Raw genomic sequence first — 17,493 nt, 5'->3', positions numbered from 1 at the left:
TACTATATTATACCTGGTATTATATTATATTATATTATATTATATTATATTATATTATATTATATTATATTATATTATATTATATTATAGACCCGGTCTTATATTATAGTAAAATAAGACTGGGTCTTATATTAAATGCTGCTTCAAAAGACACATTAGAGCTGATTGTCCGGCTAGGTCTTATTGCCGGGGACACATGGTGGTTATCATATTTTCTTCGTTTCTTTGTGCCAAGCAAAATTATTTCAAATAATAATCCAGACATATTATTTGTATATTTCTTTTAGAATTGACCACTTCTTGGGTTTTCACTCATTATTTTCATTCATCCTCAACATTTTTAGTGGTAGTGAGGTTGATTTCTTTATATTCTCATTGTCATTACATGTTTACTATTGTATTTTTATCTGTCTATTTTTTCTCCCTTCTCCCTTTTATTCCTGTGTCCAGTTATGGGCTTGTAGGTATGTTCTTCCAAGATGAGGAAACTTTTCCAAAATTTTTGACTGTAGGTTTTTTCAGGAACTCTCACTGTACTGTTCCAGTAAAGGCTTGGTAATACAGTGTTATCACCATCAAAAAATATTTAAAACATAGCTCTTTATATTTATATTTATAAAAATCTAACACTTTATGAAATAACAACATAAATGATTGGTAAATAACATCCAGTGACCACCTTTGTTTTTTATAAATTTATTTTAAAGTACAATTTAGAATTAGAGAAGTAAGTTAAAAAATATTTCCTGACGGACTAGAACTTTGTTATTATATCCAAGTATTATCAACCACTTTCCAACCAAATTTATTAAATAAACTTTAAGGGAATATCTTCTATAGCACTTATGGATAGGGCTTCTGCCATTAAATGTTCCCAGATCTTGACAGTTGGGGAAAAGGATATCAGATTATATTAAGTAATTATTGTTAATTCCATCAGATGTGATAATATTATAGTTAGGTAGGGAATTATCAGTTTTTAGAGAAGAATGTTGATATACTTAGGGGTTAAATGTACTCATATACATAAATTACTTTGAAATATTTTGACAACATATAACATGCATATGTACGTGTGTATAGGCAATCATACATTTATAAGCATATGCGTATAATATATGAAGTCTCAAATCTTAGACTTAGAAGCAGCTTTTTTGAAAGTTCCCCCCCCCCCTGCTTTTTCTTATCACTGCATTATTTCATGGCTTCATCACACCCCAATCTCCTTTAGTTTTTCACCTATGCCAATGGTTGGCCTCCTGCTACTGACTCTAATTAATTTGTCCAGTGTATTACGGTGTGAGCTCAATTACATTTCATATTGTCTAATGCATGTTCTGAGCCTCACTTTGTCCTTTAGTGTAACACCTCTCCTTGCAGCCAGGTGAAAATAAAAAGCAAAGAAGGAAACAGAATGCTTAGGTTTGTACCAAACCCTGGAACCCATCTATGCTCTTCTGCTTTTGGCGTCTCTCTTCCCTTAAAATATACATGGGGTGGGACAATGAATAATTGGTAAAAAGACTAGTGAAAATAATCAATAAATGAATGCTTAAAGCAGATAGGTAGCCCTCAAAACAAGTGTATTGAAACTGTAATATGGGCATTTAAAAGGCTGCCAGTCCCTCCTTGTTAGAGACATCTTGTAAAAGGCTTTCTTGAAAAGGCCTATGTTTTCTACAAATATAAAATGATAGAAACATTCAAGAGTTATACTGTGATACAGCATGGCTCTTTTCTTGGCATCAGCAACATTTCCCAGAAGGTAAAGCGTTAAAGTAGACCTAGTAACTTTACAATTTTATTTCAATAAAGCAAAATCAATTAATGATGTATATTGTTGAAATCCAAGCAAACACTAGCACAGTGTAATTGCACGAAAGTGTATCTGAAAAAGAATGCAGATCAATAATTGATTTTCTCTCATTTAAATTTTTTATTCTCTGTCAGTCAGGATACAGACTAGAGGGAATGAAGACCTTTATAAACTCTCTGCTTATTTGAAGTGCGTGATGGATAGATAAAAGCAAGCTTCTTCTAAACATAGTTCTCTCGCTGTCTTATGATTTTAAATCTGTGAATGTGAATCACAGAGAGGCTCAGTTATTGAAGTACATTAAAAAACAACAACTATAAAAAAGATCAAGCCCAAATTAATTAAGGATATAAATTTACTGCATAAAGCACACAAAAAAAGTACTAATCCTGGTTCTCATTTGTTTATCATCCATTTGTTTGTTGAAAATTTTGTGGCAGCTTAGAGATGTAAAAACTTTAGAGGTCTTTAAATTTGACGTTCCATTTTTAGGCCTCTTCAGTGGTGGCCATCTTGTCTGTGATACTAGACCTTTCTGTTACTGGAGAAGTTCAATTTAAAAAATATTTTGGTTATATTAGACTACAATCTATTTTGGTAATTTTTGTTGCTGGACCCTGACTTTGTCTTTCAGGGATGCAGACACTAACTACCAAGGGAGGTATTCTATTATGGGAAAGAGGTTTTCAAGTGTGGTCCCTTAGAAACCAGAATCAGCCTCACCTGGAAACTTGTGATAAATGCAATTATCAGGTCCACCTCAGAAATATTTAATCAAAAACTCTGGGGGTTGGAGCCCAGTATTCCATGCAATAACACGTTCTCCAGGTGAGGACTACATTATCTATTCCTCTTATGAAATAATGAATGTCAGTCTGGGATGGTTTCTAGAACTCCTGTTACTTTCCACTGAACAAGGTATGGGTTGAATAAATAAATACAAGAGTCTATCCTATTTTGTTAAACATTCTAAGTCAAGTCAATCAAATTCAATTCAAGAAGCAGCAACCTCCTATCTTGATTGAGTAGATCAGGGGACATGATAAAGAGAGAGAATAAGTTTGTCATTTTTTGTACCTGTAACTTAAGCAAAACAGCCCTTTCTGATTTTTACCATCACCATAGGGAAAACCAAGTACAAGAACAAAACATGGTGGTTCTTTACTTTTTCTTTTTTCTTTTTTTTTTGTAATTTAGGATTTAAATGTCAGAGAAAGCCAATCCCTGCTGCTCTCCAAGTAACTAGGATTATAATAAGTAAGTGCTGAAAGGAATCTGAGATTGGGTCTAATCTACTGTTGTTACTCTGCAAATGAGGAAGCTCAATCTTAAAGTGGATCTATTAACCATCCACATGGAACTGACGGTCAAATACATCCACTTACAGCACATTTTAGATCGAGAAACAGTCTGCAGATTCCTAATTCTCTGTACTTTCTCATCCACGTCAGGCTGCCTTTCTCTTCTTGTTCTGGATTTATTCTTGTTACCATGGAAGCCACAGAAATAAAGTGGCACAGTGCAGCATTTGCAGATTTGGAGCAGTTCATGGTTGTGAATGTGGCCTGGCACATCACGGTGCGAATATACAATTCCTCGCCCCCCAAAAATTAATAAATGTGTGAGCAATATAAAAGTCATAGAAATGCATGGTTCACCAGCCCATCTGCTTATTTATTCATATACTCACTACCTCATTCATTTTCTGTATTCCATAACTTATTTAATAGGCATTTTCTTAGGACATACTATGTTCTCAATTTTGAACTGGTAACTGTGGGCATTTGGGTATTATGTACAGCTGAATGCCACTTCCATAAAGGTAAGGACTGGATTTTATGCAATTTATAAACTTAACAGTGATTATGTATTGTCTTACAAATGTCAACTGAATATTTACAAGTACTTCATGAATCAGTGCAGAAAAACAAGAGACAGTATAGTAAGTACCTTCTCACCGTCCCTCCCCCATAAAAAAAAGTGTAGAAAAGACAGGAAAAGCTACCATAATCCTGAGAAGAGAGAGTGAGCAGAAGCTTCAGGAGTAGAAAGTGATGTGGATGAGGCGGAATTTGAACTGAATGTTGGAGCAGAGGAAGTGATTTCTGGTTGCAGAGCATGAATAAAAGCTTCCGATTCAGAAGGGCCACGGGAGACTTTGGGGGACATTGAAGATGAAGGAATCCTTCTAAGGTTGTTTACTAAGGCTCCTTGAGTATCTTTGAACTGCAGCACCCCCCAAAATTTCACATCTAAATTTTTTGAGCTTATACAGAAGTGGTGCGAAAACTTAAGTTCATAGGTGATGGAAGTGATTTGTGTGGGAAGGAGTTTGCTATTCTGATACTATTATGATATTTAGCAACACTCCTTGTTGCCGGAACACTTGGCTTTCTGATTTTCATTGCTCTGTGCTTCCCCCATGTTTATCTGTAAATCAGTCATCAACAGTCATTTACTGAGCGACTCAGAGTATAATGAACAGGATAGGATGTGCTTAGGACAAGAAACAGAGCAAATTAAAAACTGTTGACTAAATTAACTCCCAGGCTTCACCCCTCTGACAGTACCCATCTCTGTTTCCAAATGATCTTCTCTAATTAGATACGTTTTGTTAGATTACAGATGGCAAATTAAAGTGTTAACGGAACCAGGCAGGTACATCAAGTGACAGAAGCAGATGTAGGTGTATATGCTTTCATCGAGCAGCTGGAGAAGGTTTGCCTGTACAAAGAAGAAGGCAGGTACTATGAGACCTAGCTGCTTACTGCCATAAGGAATGTCAGTCCAGATGCCATATATTCTGCTATTTTCAAGAGAAGCTAGGGATACAGATTCCACAGGAAATCACCCAGTTTTCAAATATTGTCTCCATTTGATGAAACATTGTATCAGCCACACAGCCCTCATTTGGACCTGGACTTCAGTTTGTAAACTTTGAAGCTAGGTGACTCTCAGGCACTTTTGGGAAGCAAGTCTTTGGAGGAATACCTGGACATTTGGTTTGGAATTCCATGATTTTTCCCAGATACTGTAACCTGCCTCTGACTTCCTAGGAGCTCTTCTGTCTGCTCGATACTGTGCAAAGTCTGATTTGCAAGATTTATGTCTAGTGAGCCTCCTATTAGAGAATTTGAATTGGCACATGTCTCCTTCCAAACCTCAAATTGTGTTTCCAGCCAGACAATGTAATAATCATGCCCAAGATATCCCAAATGCTGCTGAAAATTGCGAAGATCCACTGAGGATTAAATAAAAATGCTAAGCCTAATGTTATAGATTGGAAATATTCACCATCTCCGATCCAAATAATAAAATCAATCAATTATACATTTTGAAAGTGGCTACACAGTCCTACATTATAGCATCAGCTGGATGAAGCCTCCTACCCTGGGCCTTCTGCAGCTTCTGGAGCCTGTGTGGAAATCACAGAAGGTACATTTACTCTGTATGTTTATTATTTCTTTGTGACTTCCATTTAGACTGATTATAAAGACAATGATCTTCTGCATTACAAAATGATCATTTATTGCAATTTCTCTACAACATGCTTCTCAAATGTTTTGGTCTATGACCAAGTCTGAAATACATTTTTTCTTGCTACTCAACACACACACACATGCACACACACACACACACACACACACACACACACACACAGACACAAACACACAAATACAGAAATAAAACTTCAGGAAACAATTTTTACTCTGACTACATAAAATGTACTGTGTATTTTTATCTTTCCATTTCTCTTCTAGACTAACCAGGTGTAAACTATTTGATTCTATTACATTAATACATCATGAAAAAGATGTTACAATCCACTAATGAGTTGGAACTTACAGTTTCAAAATAATTGTTCTAAAATGTGTCAGTGTTTAAAGTACTTCTTGGACCTTACTGCCTGATTGTGTAAGGTCAATGCTGGATAAATACTTATAACGAAGAAAGAAAAAAAGAAGAAGATAGATAAAGAAAAAGATAAGGAAAGATAGAGAAGGAAAGAGGGAGACAGAAGGCAGGGAAAGCAATGCCAATAGATGGACCTGATTCTTCAGTTAGTTCTTTCATTTATCATGATAACACCTACCATTAATTGAGCACTCATTGAGTATTAGTTGAATCACAGTTGAGATTGGAATTAGAATAAAGTAAATGAGGTGCCCGGAGTGTGACATTTAAGGATGCTGTGGGGACACAGTCCCAGAGAGCGGTTTCCAGGCTCTTGGCCTCAAATGGAAAGATGCTGGCTCGGGTAGTAGATGGCCTTCAGCTGTAACTTGTTGGTCATCAGCTGTAACCAGTTAGCCGTTGGCCACTGATATAACCGCGTGACTGAGCTAGCAAGCGCGTGTTGCAGCTAGCAAGTGGAGTTGTTTTGCAGAGAATCAGATGGCAGATTGCGCATTACGTGGAGCCTGCCTGCTGTGTCTCCAACCCAGCCGCAAGCGAGAATATAGTGGTATCACTCCCCTATCTATGGCTCTGTTGGGGTTGCTTTTTGGCCTCACCATATCCTGTGTTCTTATGTGGGGAGCGGGACTAGAGACCCTGCATGACAGATGCATTTGCATTATTTCAGATTGTCCAAAGAACAGTCCTACTCAGTGCAATATCCAAACATAGCTGGGACTTTAAAAATGGACAAGAATCAGGCCAAAAAATGCAATTTCATTTCTGTAAAATTGCATTATAATTTCTGTATAAATTACATTATAAGTAATTTCAAGCATATTAGAATAAGTGCAGGGTGTTTGGGAGCACAGAATATTACAGTGGGATTTGCTCTGGAACAACAAGGCCCTATCTGGTTTTTGGAAATCTTGAAAGTTGAAATCATCTGGTGATTCATTTCTGTTTTTGTGATAATTGCTGGAACTGGGTCAGTCCTAGATAATGCTGATGTTTTTGTTGTTGATGATGATGGTGATAAATACAGTAGGACGCACAGTGCCAGGCACTAGACTAAAGGCATTCAATAAAATGTTGCGCTCTGAGTCTAATGAGCTTTTCTCATACACAACACTTTGCATGTGTTGCTTCAACTTGTTGCTGGAGAAATTAACCCTGTTCTGTGTGTTTCCACTGGGAGAGGACTCCTCGAAACCGGTGCCTTGTTTCCTTCAAATTTCCCTCTGTGTGTCCTTTCCTTTAGCTGAATTTGCTTTGCATTCTTTTGCTATAATAAATCCTAGTCATGAGTACAACCGTATTCTGCATCCTGTGAGTTCTTGTCATGAATCTTTGAAGCTTAGGATGGTTTTGGGGACCCCTTACATAATCATCTAAAGTTAAATGTCCAAAACTGAGCTCTTGATATTCTTCTTATCAATAAAATAAAAACAACAAACAAATAAACAAGCAAACAAAAATTATTCCTCTTGTGGCTCTTTTCTTACCATCTTCCTTATCTTGTATTAATGGCAGTTTCATTCTTTTAAGTTCTCCACGCCAAAAATCTTATCACCATTTTTGACATCGTTTTCCTATCACAGCCCATTCTTGTTCTGTCAGCGAGTGTATCCTGTATGCTGTAGTTTCTAAATGTAACTAGAATGCAACCAGTTTTTAAAATTAAAAAAAAAAAAGTTTCATGTGTGCAAAACAGAATAAATAAACAAACAGAACAGAAATAAACTCATGGATATAGCATTCAACCAGTTTTCATCAACTTCAGTGGTACCATTTTGGTCCAAGCCAAGACCTAAATGCACCTCCTAACTGATCACCAAGGTTGTTCTCAACAGTATTGTTAAAGCAGTCAGAAGAACCTATTGAAAGTGCGAATCAGATTATGCAAATCTTCTGCTCTTAAGCTCCAATCATTTCTCATTGCATCTGAGTAAAAGCCAAAGTCTTCACTAAGGTCTGTGTGATCTGGGCCACGTTGCCTCTCTCCCTCCATACTTGAATGCTCTCTCCATTGTCAACCTCTCCAGCCAGCCACCTTTACAGATTGGTCAGGTGCTGCCCAGGGCTCTTTGAATTATTGTTCCCTGTACCTGAAATGTTCTGCCACTGATATTCATGTGACCAGTTCCACTATTCAAATTCCACGTTCTCAATGAGGACCATCCTGCCTATTCTATCTAAAATTTTACCCTCTTCCCCACCAAACAGTTTATATCTTGCTTCCTGCTTTTTTGTTGTTGTTACTTTACTATTTTTATTTTCTAATATACTATTAATAGACTGACTTGTGCCCCCTCAAAGACCTAATTCCCAACATGACTGTATTTGGAGACCAGGCCTGTAAAGAGCTTGGTAAGGTTGAGCAAGGTCAGAAGAGTAGGGCTCTAATCCAATCTAACGTGACTTGTGTTCTTACGGGAATCAAGGGAGAGACGTCAGGGACATGTACACACAGAGAAAATGCCACATGAGCGAATGGCGAGAAGATGGTAATCTGGAAGCCAGGAAGAGAGGCTTCAGGAGACCAACTAGAGGGTTCTAGTTGATCTAAAATATATCAGCAACCTCCCTTAAGAACTACTTATAACCACATCGTTTGTAAAGTAATCTAAGTGCAGAAACTATTTATAATTTTCCCCTTATGAGATGCATCAGTCTAGTGTACTTGCGATTGCCTACTCAAAGCTATGCTTCCTTGTAGCCATCTTAACTGGCGTCTTTCATCTGCAAGGGGTGGTGACCTTACAGCCGGTAGTCCAAAGTTCAATGACCGGGCTCATTTTTACTCGATTTGTAGCCTTCATGGTCTTAGACCAAATACCATCTCAATTTTGTATTTCTGAACTAAAGAAACCACATTTCAAAATACCAACTTAGAGAAAACAGAACACTTCTGATTCAGTGCCTCATACCTGGAAACAGGCTGAGATATTCCCAGCTGCTGTTGCTTACTTCTGAAAAGTCCACATGAAATATGGGCTTCTCAGTATGAGGACAGAATTCCTTGAAATGTCCATTCAAAGTTCCACAAATCTGCCTGTTAATACATAGGTAGCTATTTTTAAATATTCTTTTATTTTATGCAGTCCCTTCAATAAAAGCTATAGGAGCAGGATAGATTTCATGTAATGTCTTGAGCATTAGATTTAATTAGAAAAATAAAAGCTAAGAGAAACAAGGTTTTTTTTGTTTTTGTTTTGTTTTATTTTTTAAATTTTACTTTAGTTTTTTTTTACAAGAAGTTAGCTTAAGCACCATTTCAGGTGAAAGCATTCTATAACTGACATCATTTTTAAGTGCTCTATATTGATTAAACACTTTAGCTGGATTTGTAAGTCTGATCAGAAAATATGGGTTGTAAATCAAGATGTGATTTTTTTCTTTGATCCCATTTTAGCTTTCTCTTTCTCCCGTGGGTCAGAGGATGAATAAAAAATGATGGTAACTTCTGATAAAATTTTGGAAACTAAAATCCATTTGATTGATAATGCTCTCTCTTGTAGAAAAGCTTTACATACAATTTCGTTAAATTACATGAACAGGGATTTATTGATACTTGTTTTCTCAAGAATAAAATTGATTTTCCATGTTAATTATCTTTTCAATAACTCACTCTTTTGTCAAGTCATTAAAATGATTCCATCTCAGACATTTTTTAATCTAAATTATAAATTGTTATTTTAGAAAGAAAACTTCAAAAGATTAAGATTTCTTGTTTGAAAGCAGGTACTTGATTTCTCCTTTACACTTTACTGGTAAAGTGTATAGGTAGAATATAAATTTAAGGTCCTAAGGCAGACTCCGTATTTCTTCAGTGTTATTTATTATACTCTTTGCACTTGGATAAATCTGAGCATGCCCCTATAAAATCCTCTAGTTATGTGTAATGAGAACATTCAGTATTTGGAATATAACACCCTATTTTATGTGGCAATGAGAACATTATTATGATTTGGGTCTCTGACTCTCCAGGCCAAGTAGACAATTGAGAAGAGGGATTGTTGCCTGGTTGACGCATACAGAAAGAGTCTCAGAAATATAGAGAAAAAACTGAGGGTTGCTAGATGGGAGAGGGGTGGGGATGGGGGAGAAGGTGAGGGGATTAGAAAGCACAAATTGGTAGCCACAATATTGCCACGGGGGTATAAAAGACAGTTTGGGGAGTATAATCAATAATGTTGTAAAGATTTTGTAGGGTGTGAGATGGGCACTTGTCTTATTAGGGAGACCACTTCATGGACGGTGTTGATGCCTGACCACTGCACTGTGCACCTGAAGCTGAATAATATTGAATGTCAACTATAATCTTATATACATATATATATACATATATATGTATATATATATAGTTATGGGCTATGGAGTACAGCATAGGAAATAGAGTCAATAGAATTGTAACAGCTGTATACAATGTCAGATGGGTAGTAGGCAGGAGAGTGGGATTATCACTTTGTGAGGGGTGAAATGTCTAACTAGTACATTGTTTTGTACAACTGAAACTAATTTGAAAAAAAAGCCATTTTACATGATATTTGGTGCCTGGATTACGTGCCACTCTACATTATTTCTGTCTTCTGGGTCTAGATTTTTTAGGCCACTGGTTTCAAGTAGACTGAAGTTGGGAATACATTAACTAGTATCATAAAGGCTAATATTTTACTAAATATATGCAACATCCAAAGATGTAGAACAGAGCTAAAAAGTTGGAATTTATCCTTCCAAGCTTTCTCCTTTCACAGGTGGAGTGGATGGCCTATGTTTAGACAACTACACCCTAAAATTAGCAGTAGATCCCAGGTGTTCTTGTTTCCCAGGCTGGTGCTTTTTCCTCCAGATGAAAGGAAAAGTGCTTTCTTCCTGGCAGGTGGCTGAGCAAGAGATGTTTCTGAGTAGAGGAGTAAGTGTGCAGGGGGTGGGGGAGAGAATCTAGGCAGTCTCTCTTCTCCCATCCTTACTACCGCCCCCACACACTTTTGCTCTGAGGATGTATGTCTAAAGAGAACATCAAAGGCAAACCTGATCAATAGAATGGACAGCTAAAAGTTCTGTAAAGCTTTGGCAACCCAAGGGAGCTGCACAAAGAGGAGGGTTTGCAAGCTGATGCAAATTCTATTTTATCCCTATCATCTGACCTCACAGCAGGTACAGGTTTCTTTATAGCCTATCCGCTAACTCCATACATACACAGCCTAACTGTAAAGCTCTGAGTGTACCTATAACTATACCCCACGCCCTACACTCCCGAACTGCAAGTTTCTATGGCAAAATTTTGCCAATTGATCTGGACTGGTCTGATTTTCAGCAAGTCCCAATCCATGTCAGTTAAAAGTACTGCGGTCTATTGCAAATTAGTAGAGCTCATTTTAGTTATGTGTAATGAAAGAGCAATGAACAATGGGGATTATCCAAATATAATCCTGATTATTTTTTATCAGAGAGAGAGAGGTAACAGATGTTTTGATTCGGGGGATAGAGTAAAAAAAAACCTAACAGTCATCATTGAGATCTGAAATTATTTAAAAAATCATTATGACAATGCTTGCACTTAGTAAAAATGGGAAAAAAAAAGAAGTTTAAACAGGTATGCGATTATATAATAAAAATAAGTCTCCTTTTAATCCCACATTACAGAGGTAACTATCCTCTACTTTCTTGGACATCCTTCACTTAATTTCCCACAGATAGTCATTTATCTACCTATTGCTTCATCTATTAATCTATCTTTTTATATATAGCGAGGATAGTATTCTGATATTTCTGAATCTCAGCTCAGTGACTGACATGTAGAAAACACTCAATGATGCTGTCAGTTACTATTACTTGTGAATTTTAGCTATGCCTCTCTCTGAATCTTCTTTTTCTCCGTTGTAAGATCGGTCCTGCTTTGTGTCACTTTTCTCTCCATCACTGCCCCACTGCTGCTGACAATCATGGCATCTGACCCTTTCTTGGAGTGAAACTGGCATGATCTGAGGCAGTGGTCTCAACCCTGACTATGCTTTAAAATTGTCTGAGGAGCATTGAAAAACTACAGAAGCCTGGGCCCTGAACCAGATTAAATTAGAATCTCTGAGGGGAGATCCCAGCCAATGGCTGTCCTTTCAAAGGTCCTCAGCCGCTGATAACCTGCAGTCAGAGTTGAGAACCATTGGTCCAGGGTTTTAGGTTGCTGGGACCACGCTGGGTCCCGCTTCTGTTATATAGCGTTTCATCTCTTGTTCCTGGTTGTGTATTATGTGTAAATTTAATAAGTGTGCTTCTGATTTCTTCATTCTTCTGTCATTGGCAATCTCTCTGCTGATTGTACCTTTTCTGTTTATCGTGTGAGAAATTCAACTCGTTTGCTCGAAAATCAAATAGGGAAAAGTTCCTGGCAAATGGAAGGTTTGGGGGTTAATTTTATCCTATAAAGCTGAGGCTTTATGTATTAAGAAATAACATGCCCCTAGGTGATCCATCTGCTTTTGTGGCTGTAACAGCAGTTTGGCTTATGCTGATACCTCTTGATCTCTCTTCTTCTCTCTTGTTGGAAATTTCCAGGCTCGTTTTCCATCTTTCACTGTTTTACTTAGAAATATAGAGATACCTGCATGAGCAACACTCAGCCATGTTAATCAAATTAATGAAATCTTTACTAGGGCTTTGGGTCATTGGTCTTTTTTCTAGGACTGAAGGATTTGCCTACATCTTATAGTGTCTATGTTACATCAAGCAGAATTTCCATGGTCATAGCTATGGCAAGCGAGGTAAGAATATTTGATAAGCATTTTCTTTCTTTCTTTTTCTTTTTCTTTTTTTTAAGAAAGAGGAAGTGTTTCCACAAAGTTGTTACTGGTGGAGAGCTGTGTAAGTTTAAAGGCCTCAGATCACTTCCATCTCTGATCTCATAACACAAGTCCTGAGATTACAATAGAACAAGTTTCTACTTTTACAAAGTGCTGTCGGTCTAAAGAGATACCATTGTGACAGCATAAAAGTGAGTGTCTAAAAGATGTGTTGCAAGTCAGGTTGGTTGAGTGACTAAGGATGGCAATTATTCCTAGGTATACAGGAAATACTAAAGTTTCTGCTCATACAGTGTCATGCATTGTTTTGTAAAGATTGGAAAGCAAGATGAGAAGTGGGGCCGAGGATAATTGAGGCCTGAAAATGGACGAAGTAGATGGGTGTTGTCAGTTACCAATAGATTGGATTATTTTTTCCCCAAGAAAACATTGATTTGCAGAATTCCCTTGAACATATCAGTTTTTTTCCCTCCCATTTATTTACCCCAAAATGAGTTGCAATTTAAAGAGATAATCTTATTGGTTAGAGCAATAGTTCTCAGCCCTAGCAAGCCAATACACCATTTTTATTTTTAAAAAAATATGTATTTTATGAAGTTCTTTTCAGTATTCTGAAATATAAATAAATATCTATAAGCGTGTGTGTGTAATAACCTAACTACACACTAATTATGAGCATCATTATAATGTCTGAATTATAATGTAAAGAACAATAAAATAAAAATAATTTATGATTAAATCATATGCATTTCAATATACAAATGCTCAGACATGCGCAGAAATAAACACTATTAAACATAATGAGTAGTCCCTTCTATAGTTATTTTTTCCACATGGAAGCACTGTGAATGTGGCAGCCACAAATGCAAAGTGATGTGGGTGCATTGGTTTTATTACAGACTCAAAGATGTTGACATCAATAATATGAGTTTTCTGATACAATGAACATCCCTTGGCAAAGTTCAAAATAAAATAGAATATGGTCTTTCCTACATTTATCTAATAGTTGAATTCCAGAAGAAAAAAAAATCAGTAATATTAAAACCTTGCAAACATACTACTGTGTTTCCCCGAAAATAAGACCTAGCCAGACCATCATCTCTAATGCATCTTTTGGAGCAAAAATTAATATCATATCTGGTCTTATTTTACTATAAGACCGGGTCTTTAATATAATGTAATATAATATAATACTGGGTCTTATATTAAATTTTTCTCCAAAAGATGCATTAGAGCTGATGGTCCAGCTAGGTCTTATTTTGGGGGAAACAGGGCATAGTTTATAAGCAAATAGTATCTAGATAGCAATGCTTAAAATTAAATGTACCCACTCATAAAAATGGTTTAAAACCACCAAACCTAACAATAGTAAGTCAGAATATGGTGCAATGGAGTTCTCATACACTGCGGATGGAATTGTAAATTGGTGAAATCATTTTGGAAAACTGTGTGACACAGTTTACTAAAGCTGAGCATATGCCTTCTCCGTGACCCAACAGTTCTACACTCAGGTTTGTATATGCATACAAACCTTATGTGTAGGAATATTCACAAAACTTATGCAGGAATGTTCACAGCAGCCACATGTAAAAACAAGCCACATGTGGACAGACTTATACTCCCCTCAACTTTGTAGCAGTTTGATTATTTTGGAAAGAATATATAAACAAGGGATTCAGCAGGATGTTATATAGAGTAAGGATGAGGTCTTGCATTTTACCTGGTTAGCAGTGAGTGTTAGGTGGGTGAGTGATCTAGACCCAACTATGTCTATCAACACATATTTCAAAGACTGCTAGGAAAATCAATACACGTAACAAGAAATCTCTAATTCTGTTGATTTTAGGTTAAAAAAATACAGTCAGAAAACCCCCTCCACAGGGACAATGGTATAAATGACCATATGTAACAGTGCTCCCAATTTCAGAGACATCTCCCAACATGCTAACATGCTTCAGTGTCATTTAATCCTGTATAGGGATACCACACACATATCGTATGAATCATCAAAATCATGTGTATTACTTCTTACATGTTGGAAAACATGACTTGAGGAAAAAAGAGGTTGAAATTCCAAACACATGGGAGAAATGACCACATTATTAGGTTGAGAGATACGCAGCTGGGGAGAGCCCTGTATGTGGGAATCAATAGCGTTTGTTTTTGTTTTGGCTCTGGTGTAATTAGCTCTGTGATAGTATTAACCTGTCTTCACTACAATATGCTGCTGTAGCATCTAACTACCAAATCTCAATGACTTTCAACAAAAGTTTTATTTCTTGCTTGCATTTTATATCAGATGATGGTTGACTACAGCCCTTTTCATGTCTTCTTCATTTTGCGACCCAGGCTGAAGGAGCAGTCCCTATCTGGGTATCCAGTTCTTGGGGCAGCAGAAAAAAAGAGCAAGTCACATGACTATGCCTGACTTAGGGGTTCTTTCCATGAAGCCTTAATCCCTTTTGTGAGTTAAGAGTATGTTCAATTTTTGAAAGGTGGTCACAATATTTAAAATATAATAGCCTCACAAATGAGTATTAGATTATTAAGATATTTGCACAGTCCCTCAAATTACACTTAGGACATGTCTACACAGCCAAGTTAAATAGAAAATGGAAATAATTGCCTACCTAATTTAACTTCTGACACCCCTTGTTTCAGTTATCTAGATATTTAAAGGAAAACAAATTTTAAAGTATTCATTTTTTTACTCTTTGGTTTAAGGCTTACTGATATAATATTAAAATTTCCAAATTTCCACTACAGACAGTTTAAGTATAAGAACTCTTAGAGTGGAACACTAGATAAAAATGGTCTCTTAATTTTCCCACCTGAGAACTGGTTTCAATAAAATTTCAATGAAATTAACTAGAAATCCTCGTACAAGCGTCCAAAGCCACACAAAAAAATCATTGCATGGAACCGTCTCGAGTTATCACACATCATTGCCAACTGCTAACATTAATACCCACAGCAATACCGTATTTTAAACTCTAACTTGGAGATAGTATGTAATCACTTTTATCTCACGTTTAGATTGTCTTCTTTTATGAAACTACATTCACCGCTTTTCCCCCCAAATGTGCTAATGAGCTTAATGTACCACTTTCTGTATTCTGAGATAACTCCAACTTAAATATATTCAACTTCAATTGTCCTTTATTAAGGCAGAAGGTCTCCGCTTCATAGCTGAATCTGAAAGCTATTTGAGATGAGATTGTGTTTTTGTAATAAATCTGCTGTGGAAAAGCTGCCATTGGGCTTTTAAAGTGTTTTATTGCAGGAAAAATGTAGTCACATACATTCACTGTATTTTCCATCATTCCTATCCTATTGTCTCAGTTTAATGTGTTGTTTTTTTTCAATTGTTGTTGTTTTGGTTGTTTCCCCCAATGGTATTTATTTTTTCTTTTCTCCTTCATGTTTTAAAATAAAATTGTGGCAAAATCTATTTAAGAATCCCTGGATGTCAAGAGAGAAGAGAAGATTTTATGAATCACTTTCTCAAAGAGAAAAAAAAAGGCAATAAAAGAAAGAAAGAAAAATATATTGTGTCTCAAAACCAAAAGGAGTTTGCCCTGGTGTCTGTGTATAAATTTTTTTTTTTTCAATTGTGGCCCAAACGGTGATAATGGAAAGATCATCACACTGATTTTCAGGAAACCCAAGTTCCGGCTTGGGGTCCTTGACTAGCTGAGGGATGACCTGGGACAACCTTTTCACCTTTCAATTTCCTTATCTACAAACTGAAGCCATTATGTCAGTATATAGCTTTCTCTGTTTTATTTCTTTTTTCTTTTTTCTTTTTAAGGAGGGCACAGCTCACAGCGGCCCATGTGGGGATCCAACAGGCAATCTTGGTGTTAATAGCGCCACACTCTAACCAACTGAGCTAACTGGCCACCCCTAGTTTTCTCTGTTTTCATTTGTGACTCTCTCTGATTATAAGGCAATCACTTTAGGAAGAGGAACTGTTTGGTCTAAACAGGGGGTTTATCCAGTGTGTGTACAAAGAGACAGTTGGTCTTCATGAGTATAGAGGTGCTGTTGTCAAAAATGCCTAAACATTCAGGAGATGAAAAATAAAACCTAACTACTTTCTAAGAGCAAGGCAATGGTTAATGTTCCAGATGCTGCTGGAGTGCATTGCTACTTCTATTTCTTAGGAGTTCAGCAACTTTCGTTGGAAATCTCTAAAATAACCTTTCCTGGTTCCATTTTTATTTTATTTTATTTATTTATTTATTTATTTATTTATTTTCAGACCTTGAATTGTCAGCCATCCAGCATGAAATGTAAGAGGTTTTTGTGTGTGTGTGTTTTTTTTTTGTAAAATACTTTTACGGAAATATACCCATTCTGAACATTTCTGAAGAAAATGACCTCTTGCCTACAGAATTGCCAAGGCACTTGTGTTAAAAAAGTGTTCTTTTCGCCTGGAGGCAATTTGGTACATTTTGATTTATGCCCTTGACATGTTTTAAAGGTTAAGAAAATGTTCAATGTATTTCTTCTTCTAAAGTTAAAAGACTCCCTTCCTCAAATATGGCTGCTTAATGTTCAATACTCTAAAAATAATTAGAAAGCTGGAATTGGTAAAGGAAAGAGGCTTAATTTTTAAATGAAGTGCAAAGTGCATAGTTGCTGCTGGTGCATATTCAATATTGTTTGGGGAAGTTGAGGCAGTTTCAGGGAGGGTGTGCGGTGAGGGTGGGATGTGCTTGCAAAGTCAAGTCATTTCTCTTGTGACTCTCCCTGAGGTGCCGTCAATTTTGTTTGACAGGAGATGTAAAATAAGGATACAAAATAAGCATCCTCTGAGCCACAGCTTTATCAGGAATTTGCACCTTTTGCTGCTACAAATGAGAGCTCAAAGCTGGAAGAACAAAGCAGATTAAATGAGAGCACTGCTCTTGGATTTTAGCTCACTGAAATTTTGGAAATAAATGATGACTTTGACTGCACTGATATTGTCAA

The sequence above is a fragment of the Rhinolophus sinicus genome, chromosome 17 (assembly GCF_057876585.1).
Source record: "Rhinolophus sinicus isolate RSI-liver-muscle chromosome 17, RSI-T2T, whole genome shotgun sequence".
In the NCBI taxonomy this organism is placed as follows: Eukaryota; Metazoa; Chordata; class Mammalia; order Chiroptera; family Rhinolophidae; genus Rhinolophus; species Rhinolophus sinicus.
Note: the sequence above shows the minus strand (reverse complement) of the source record.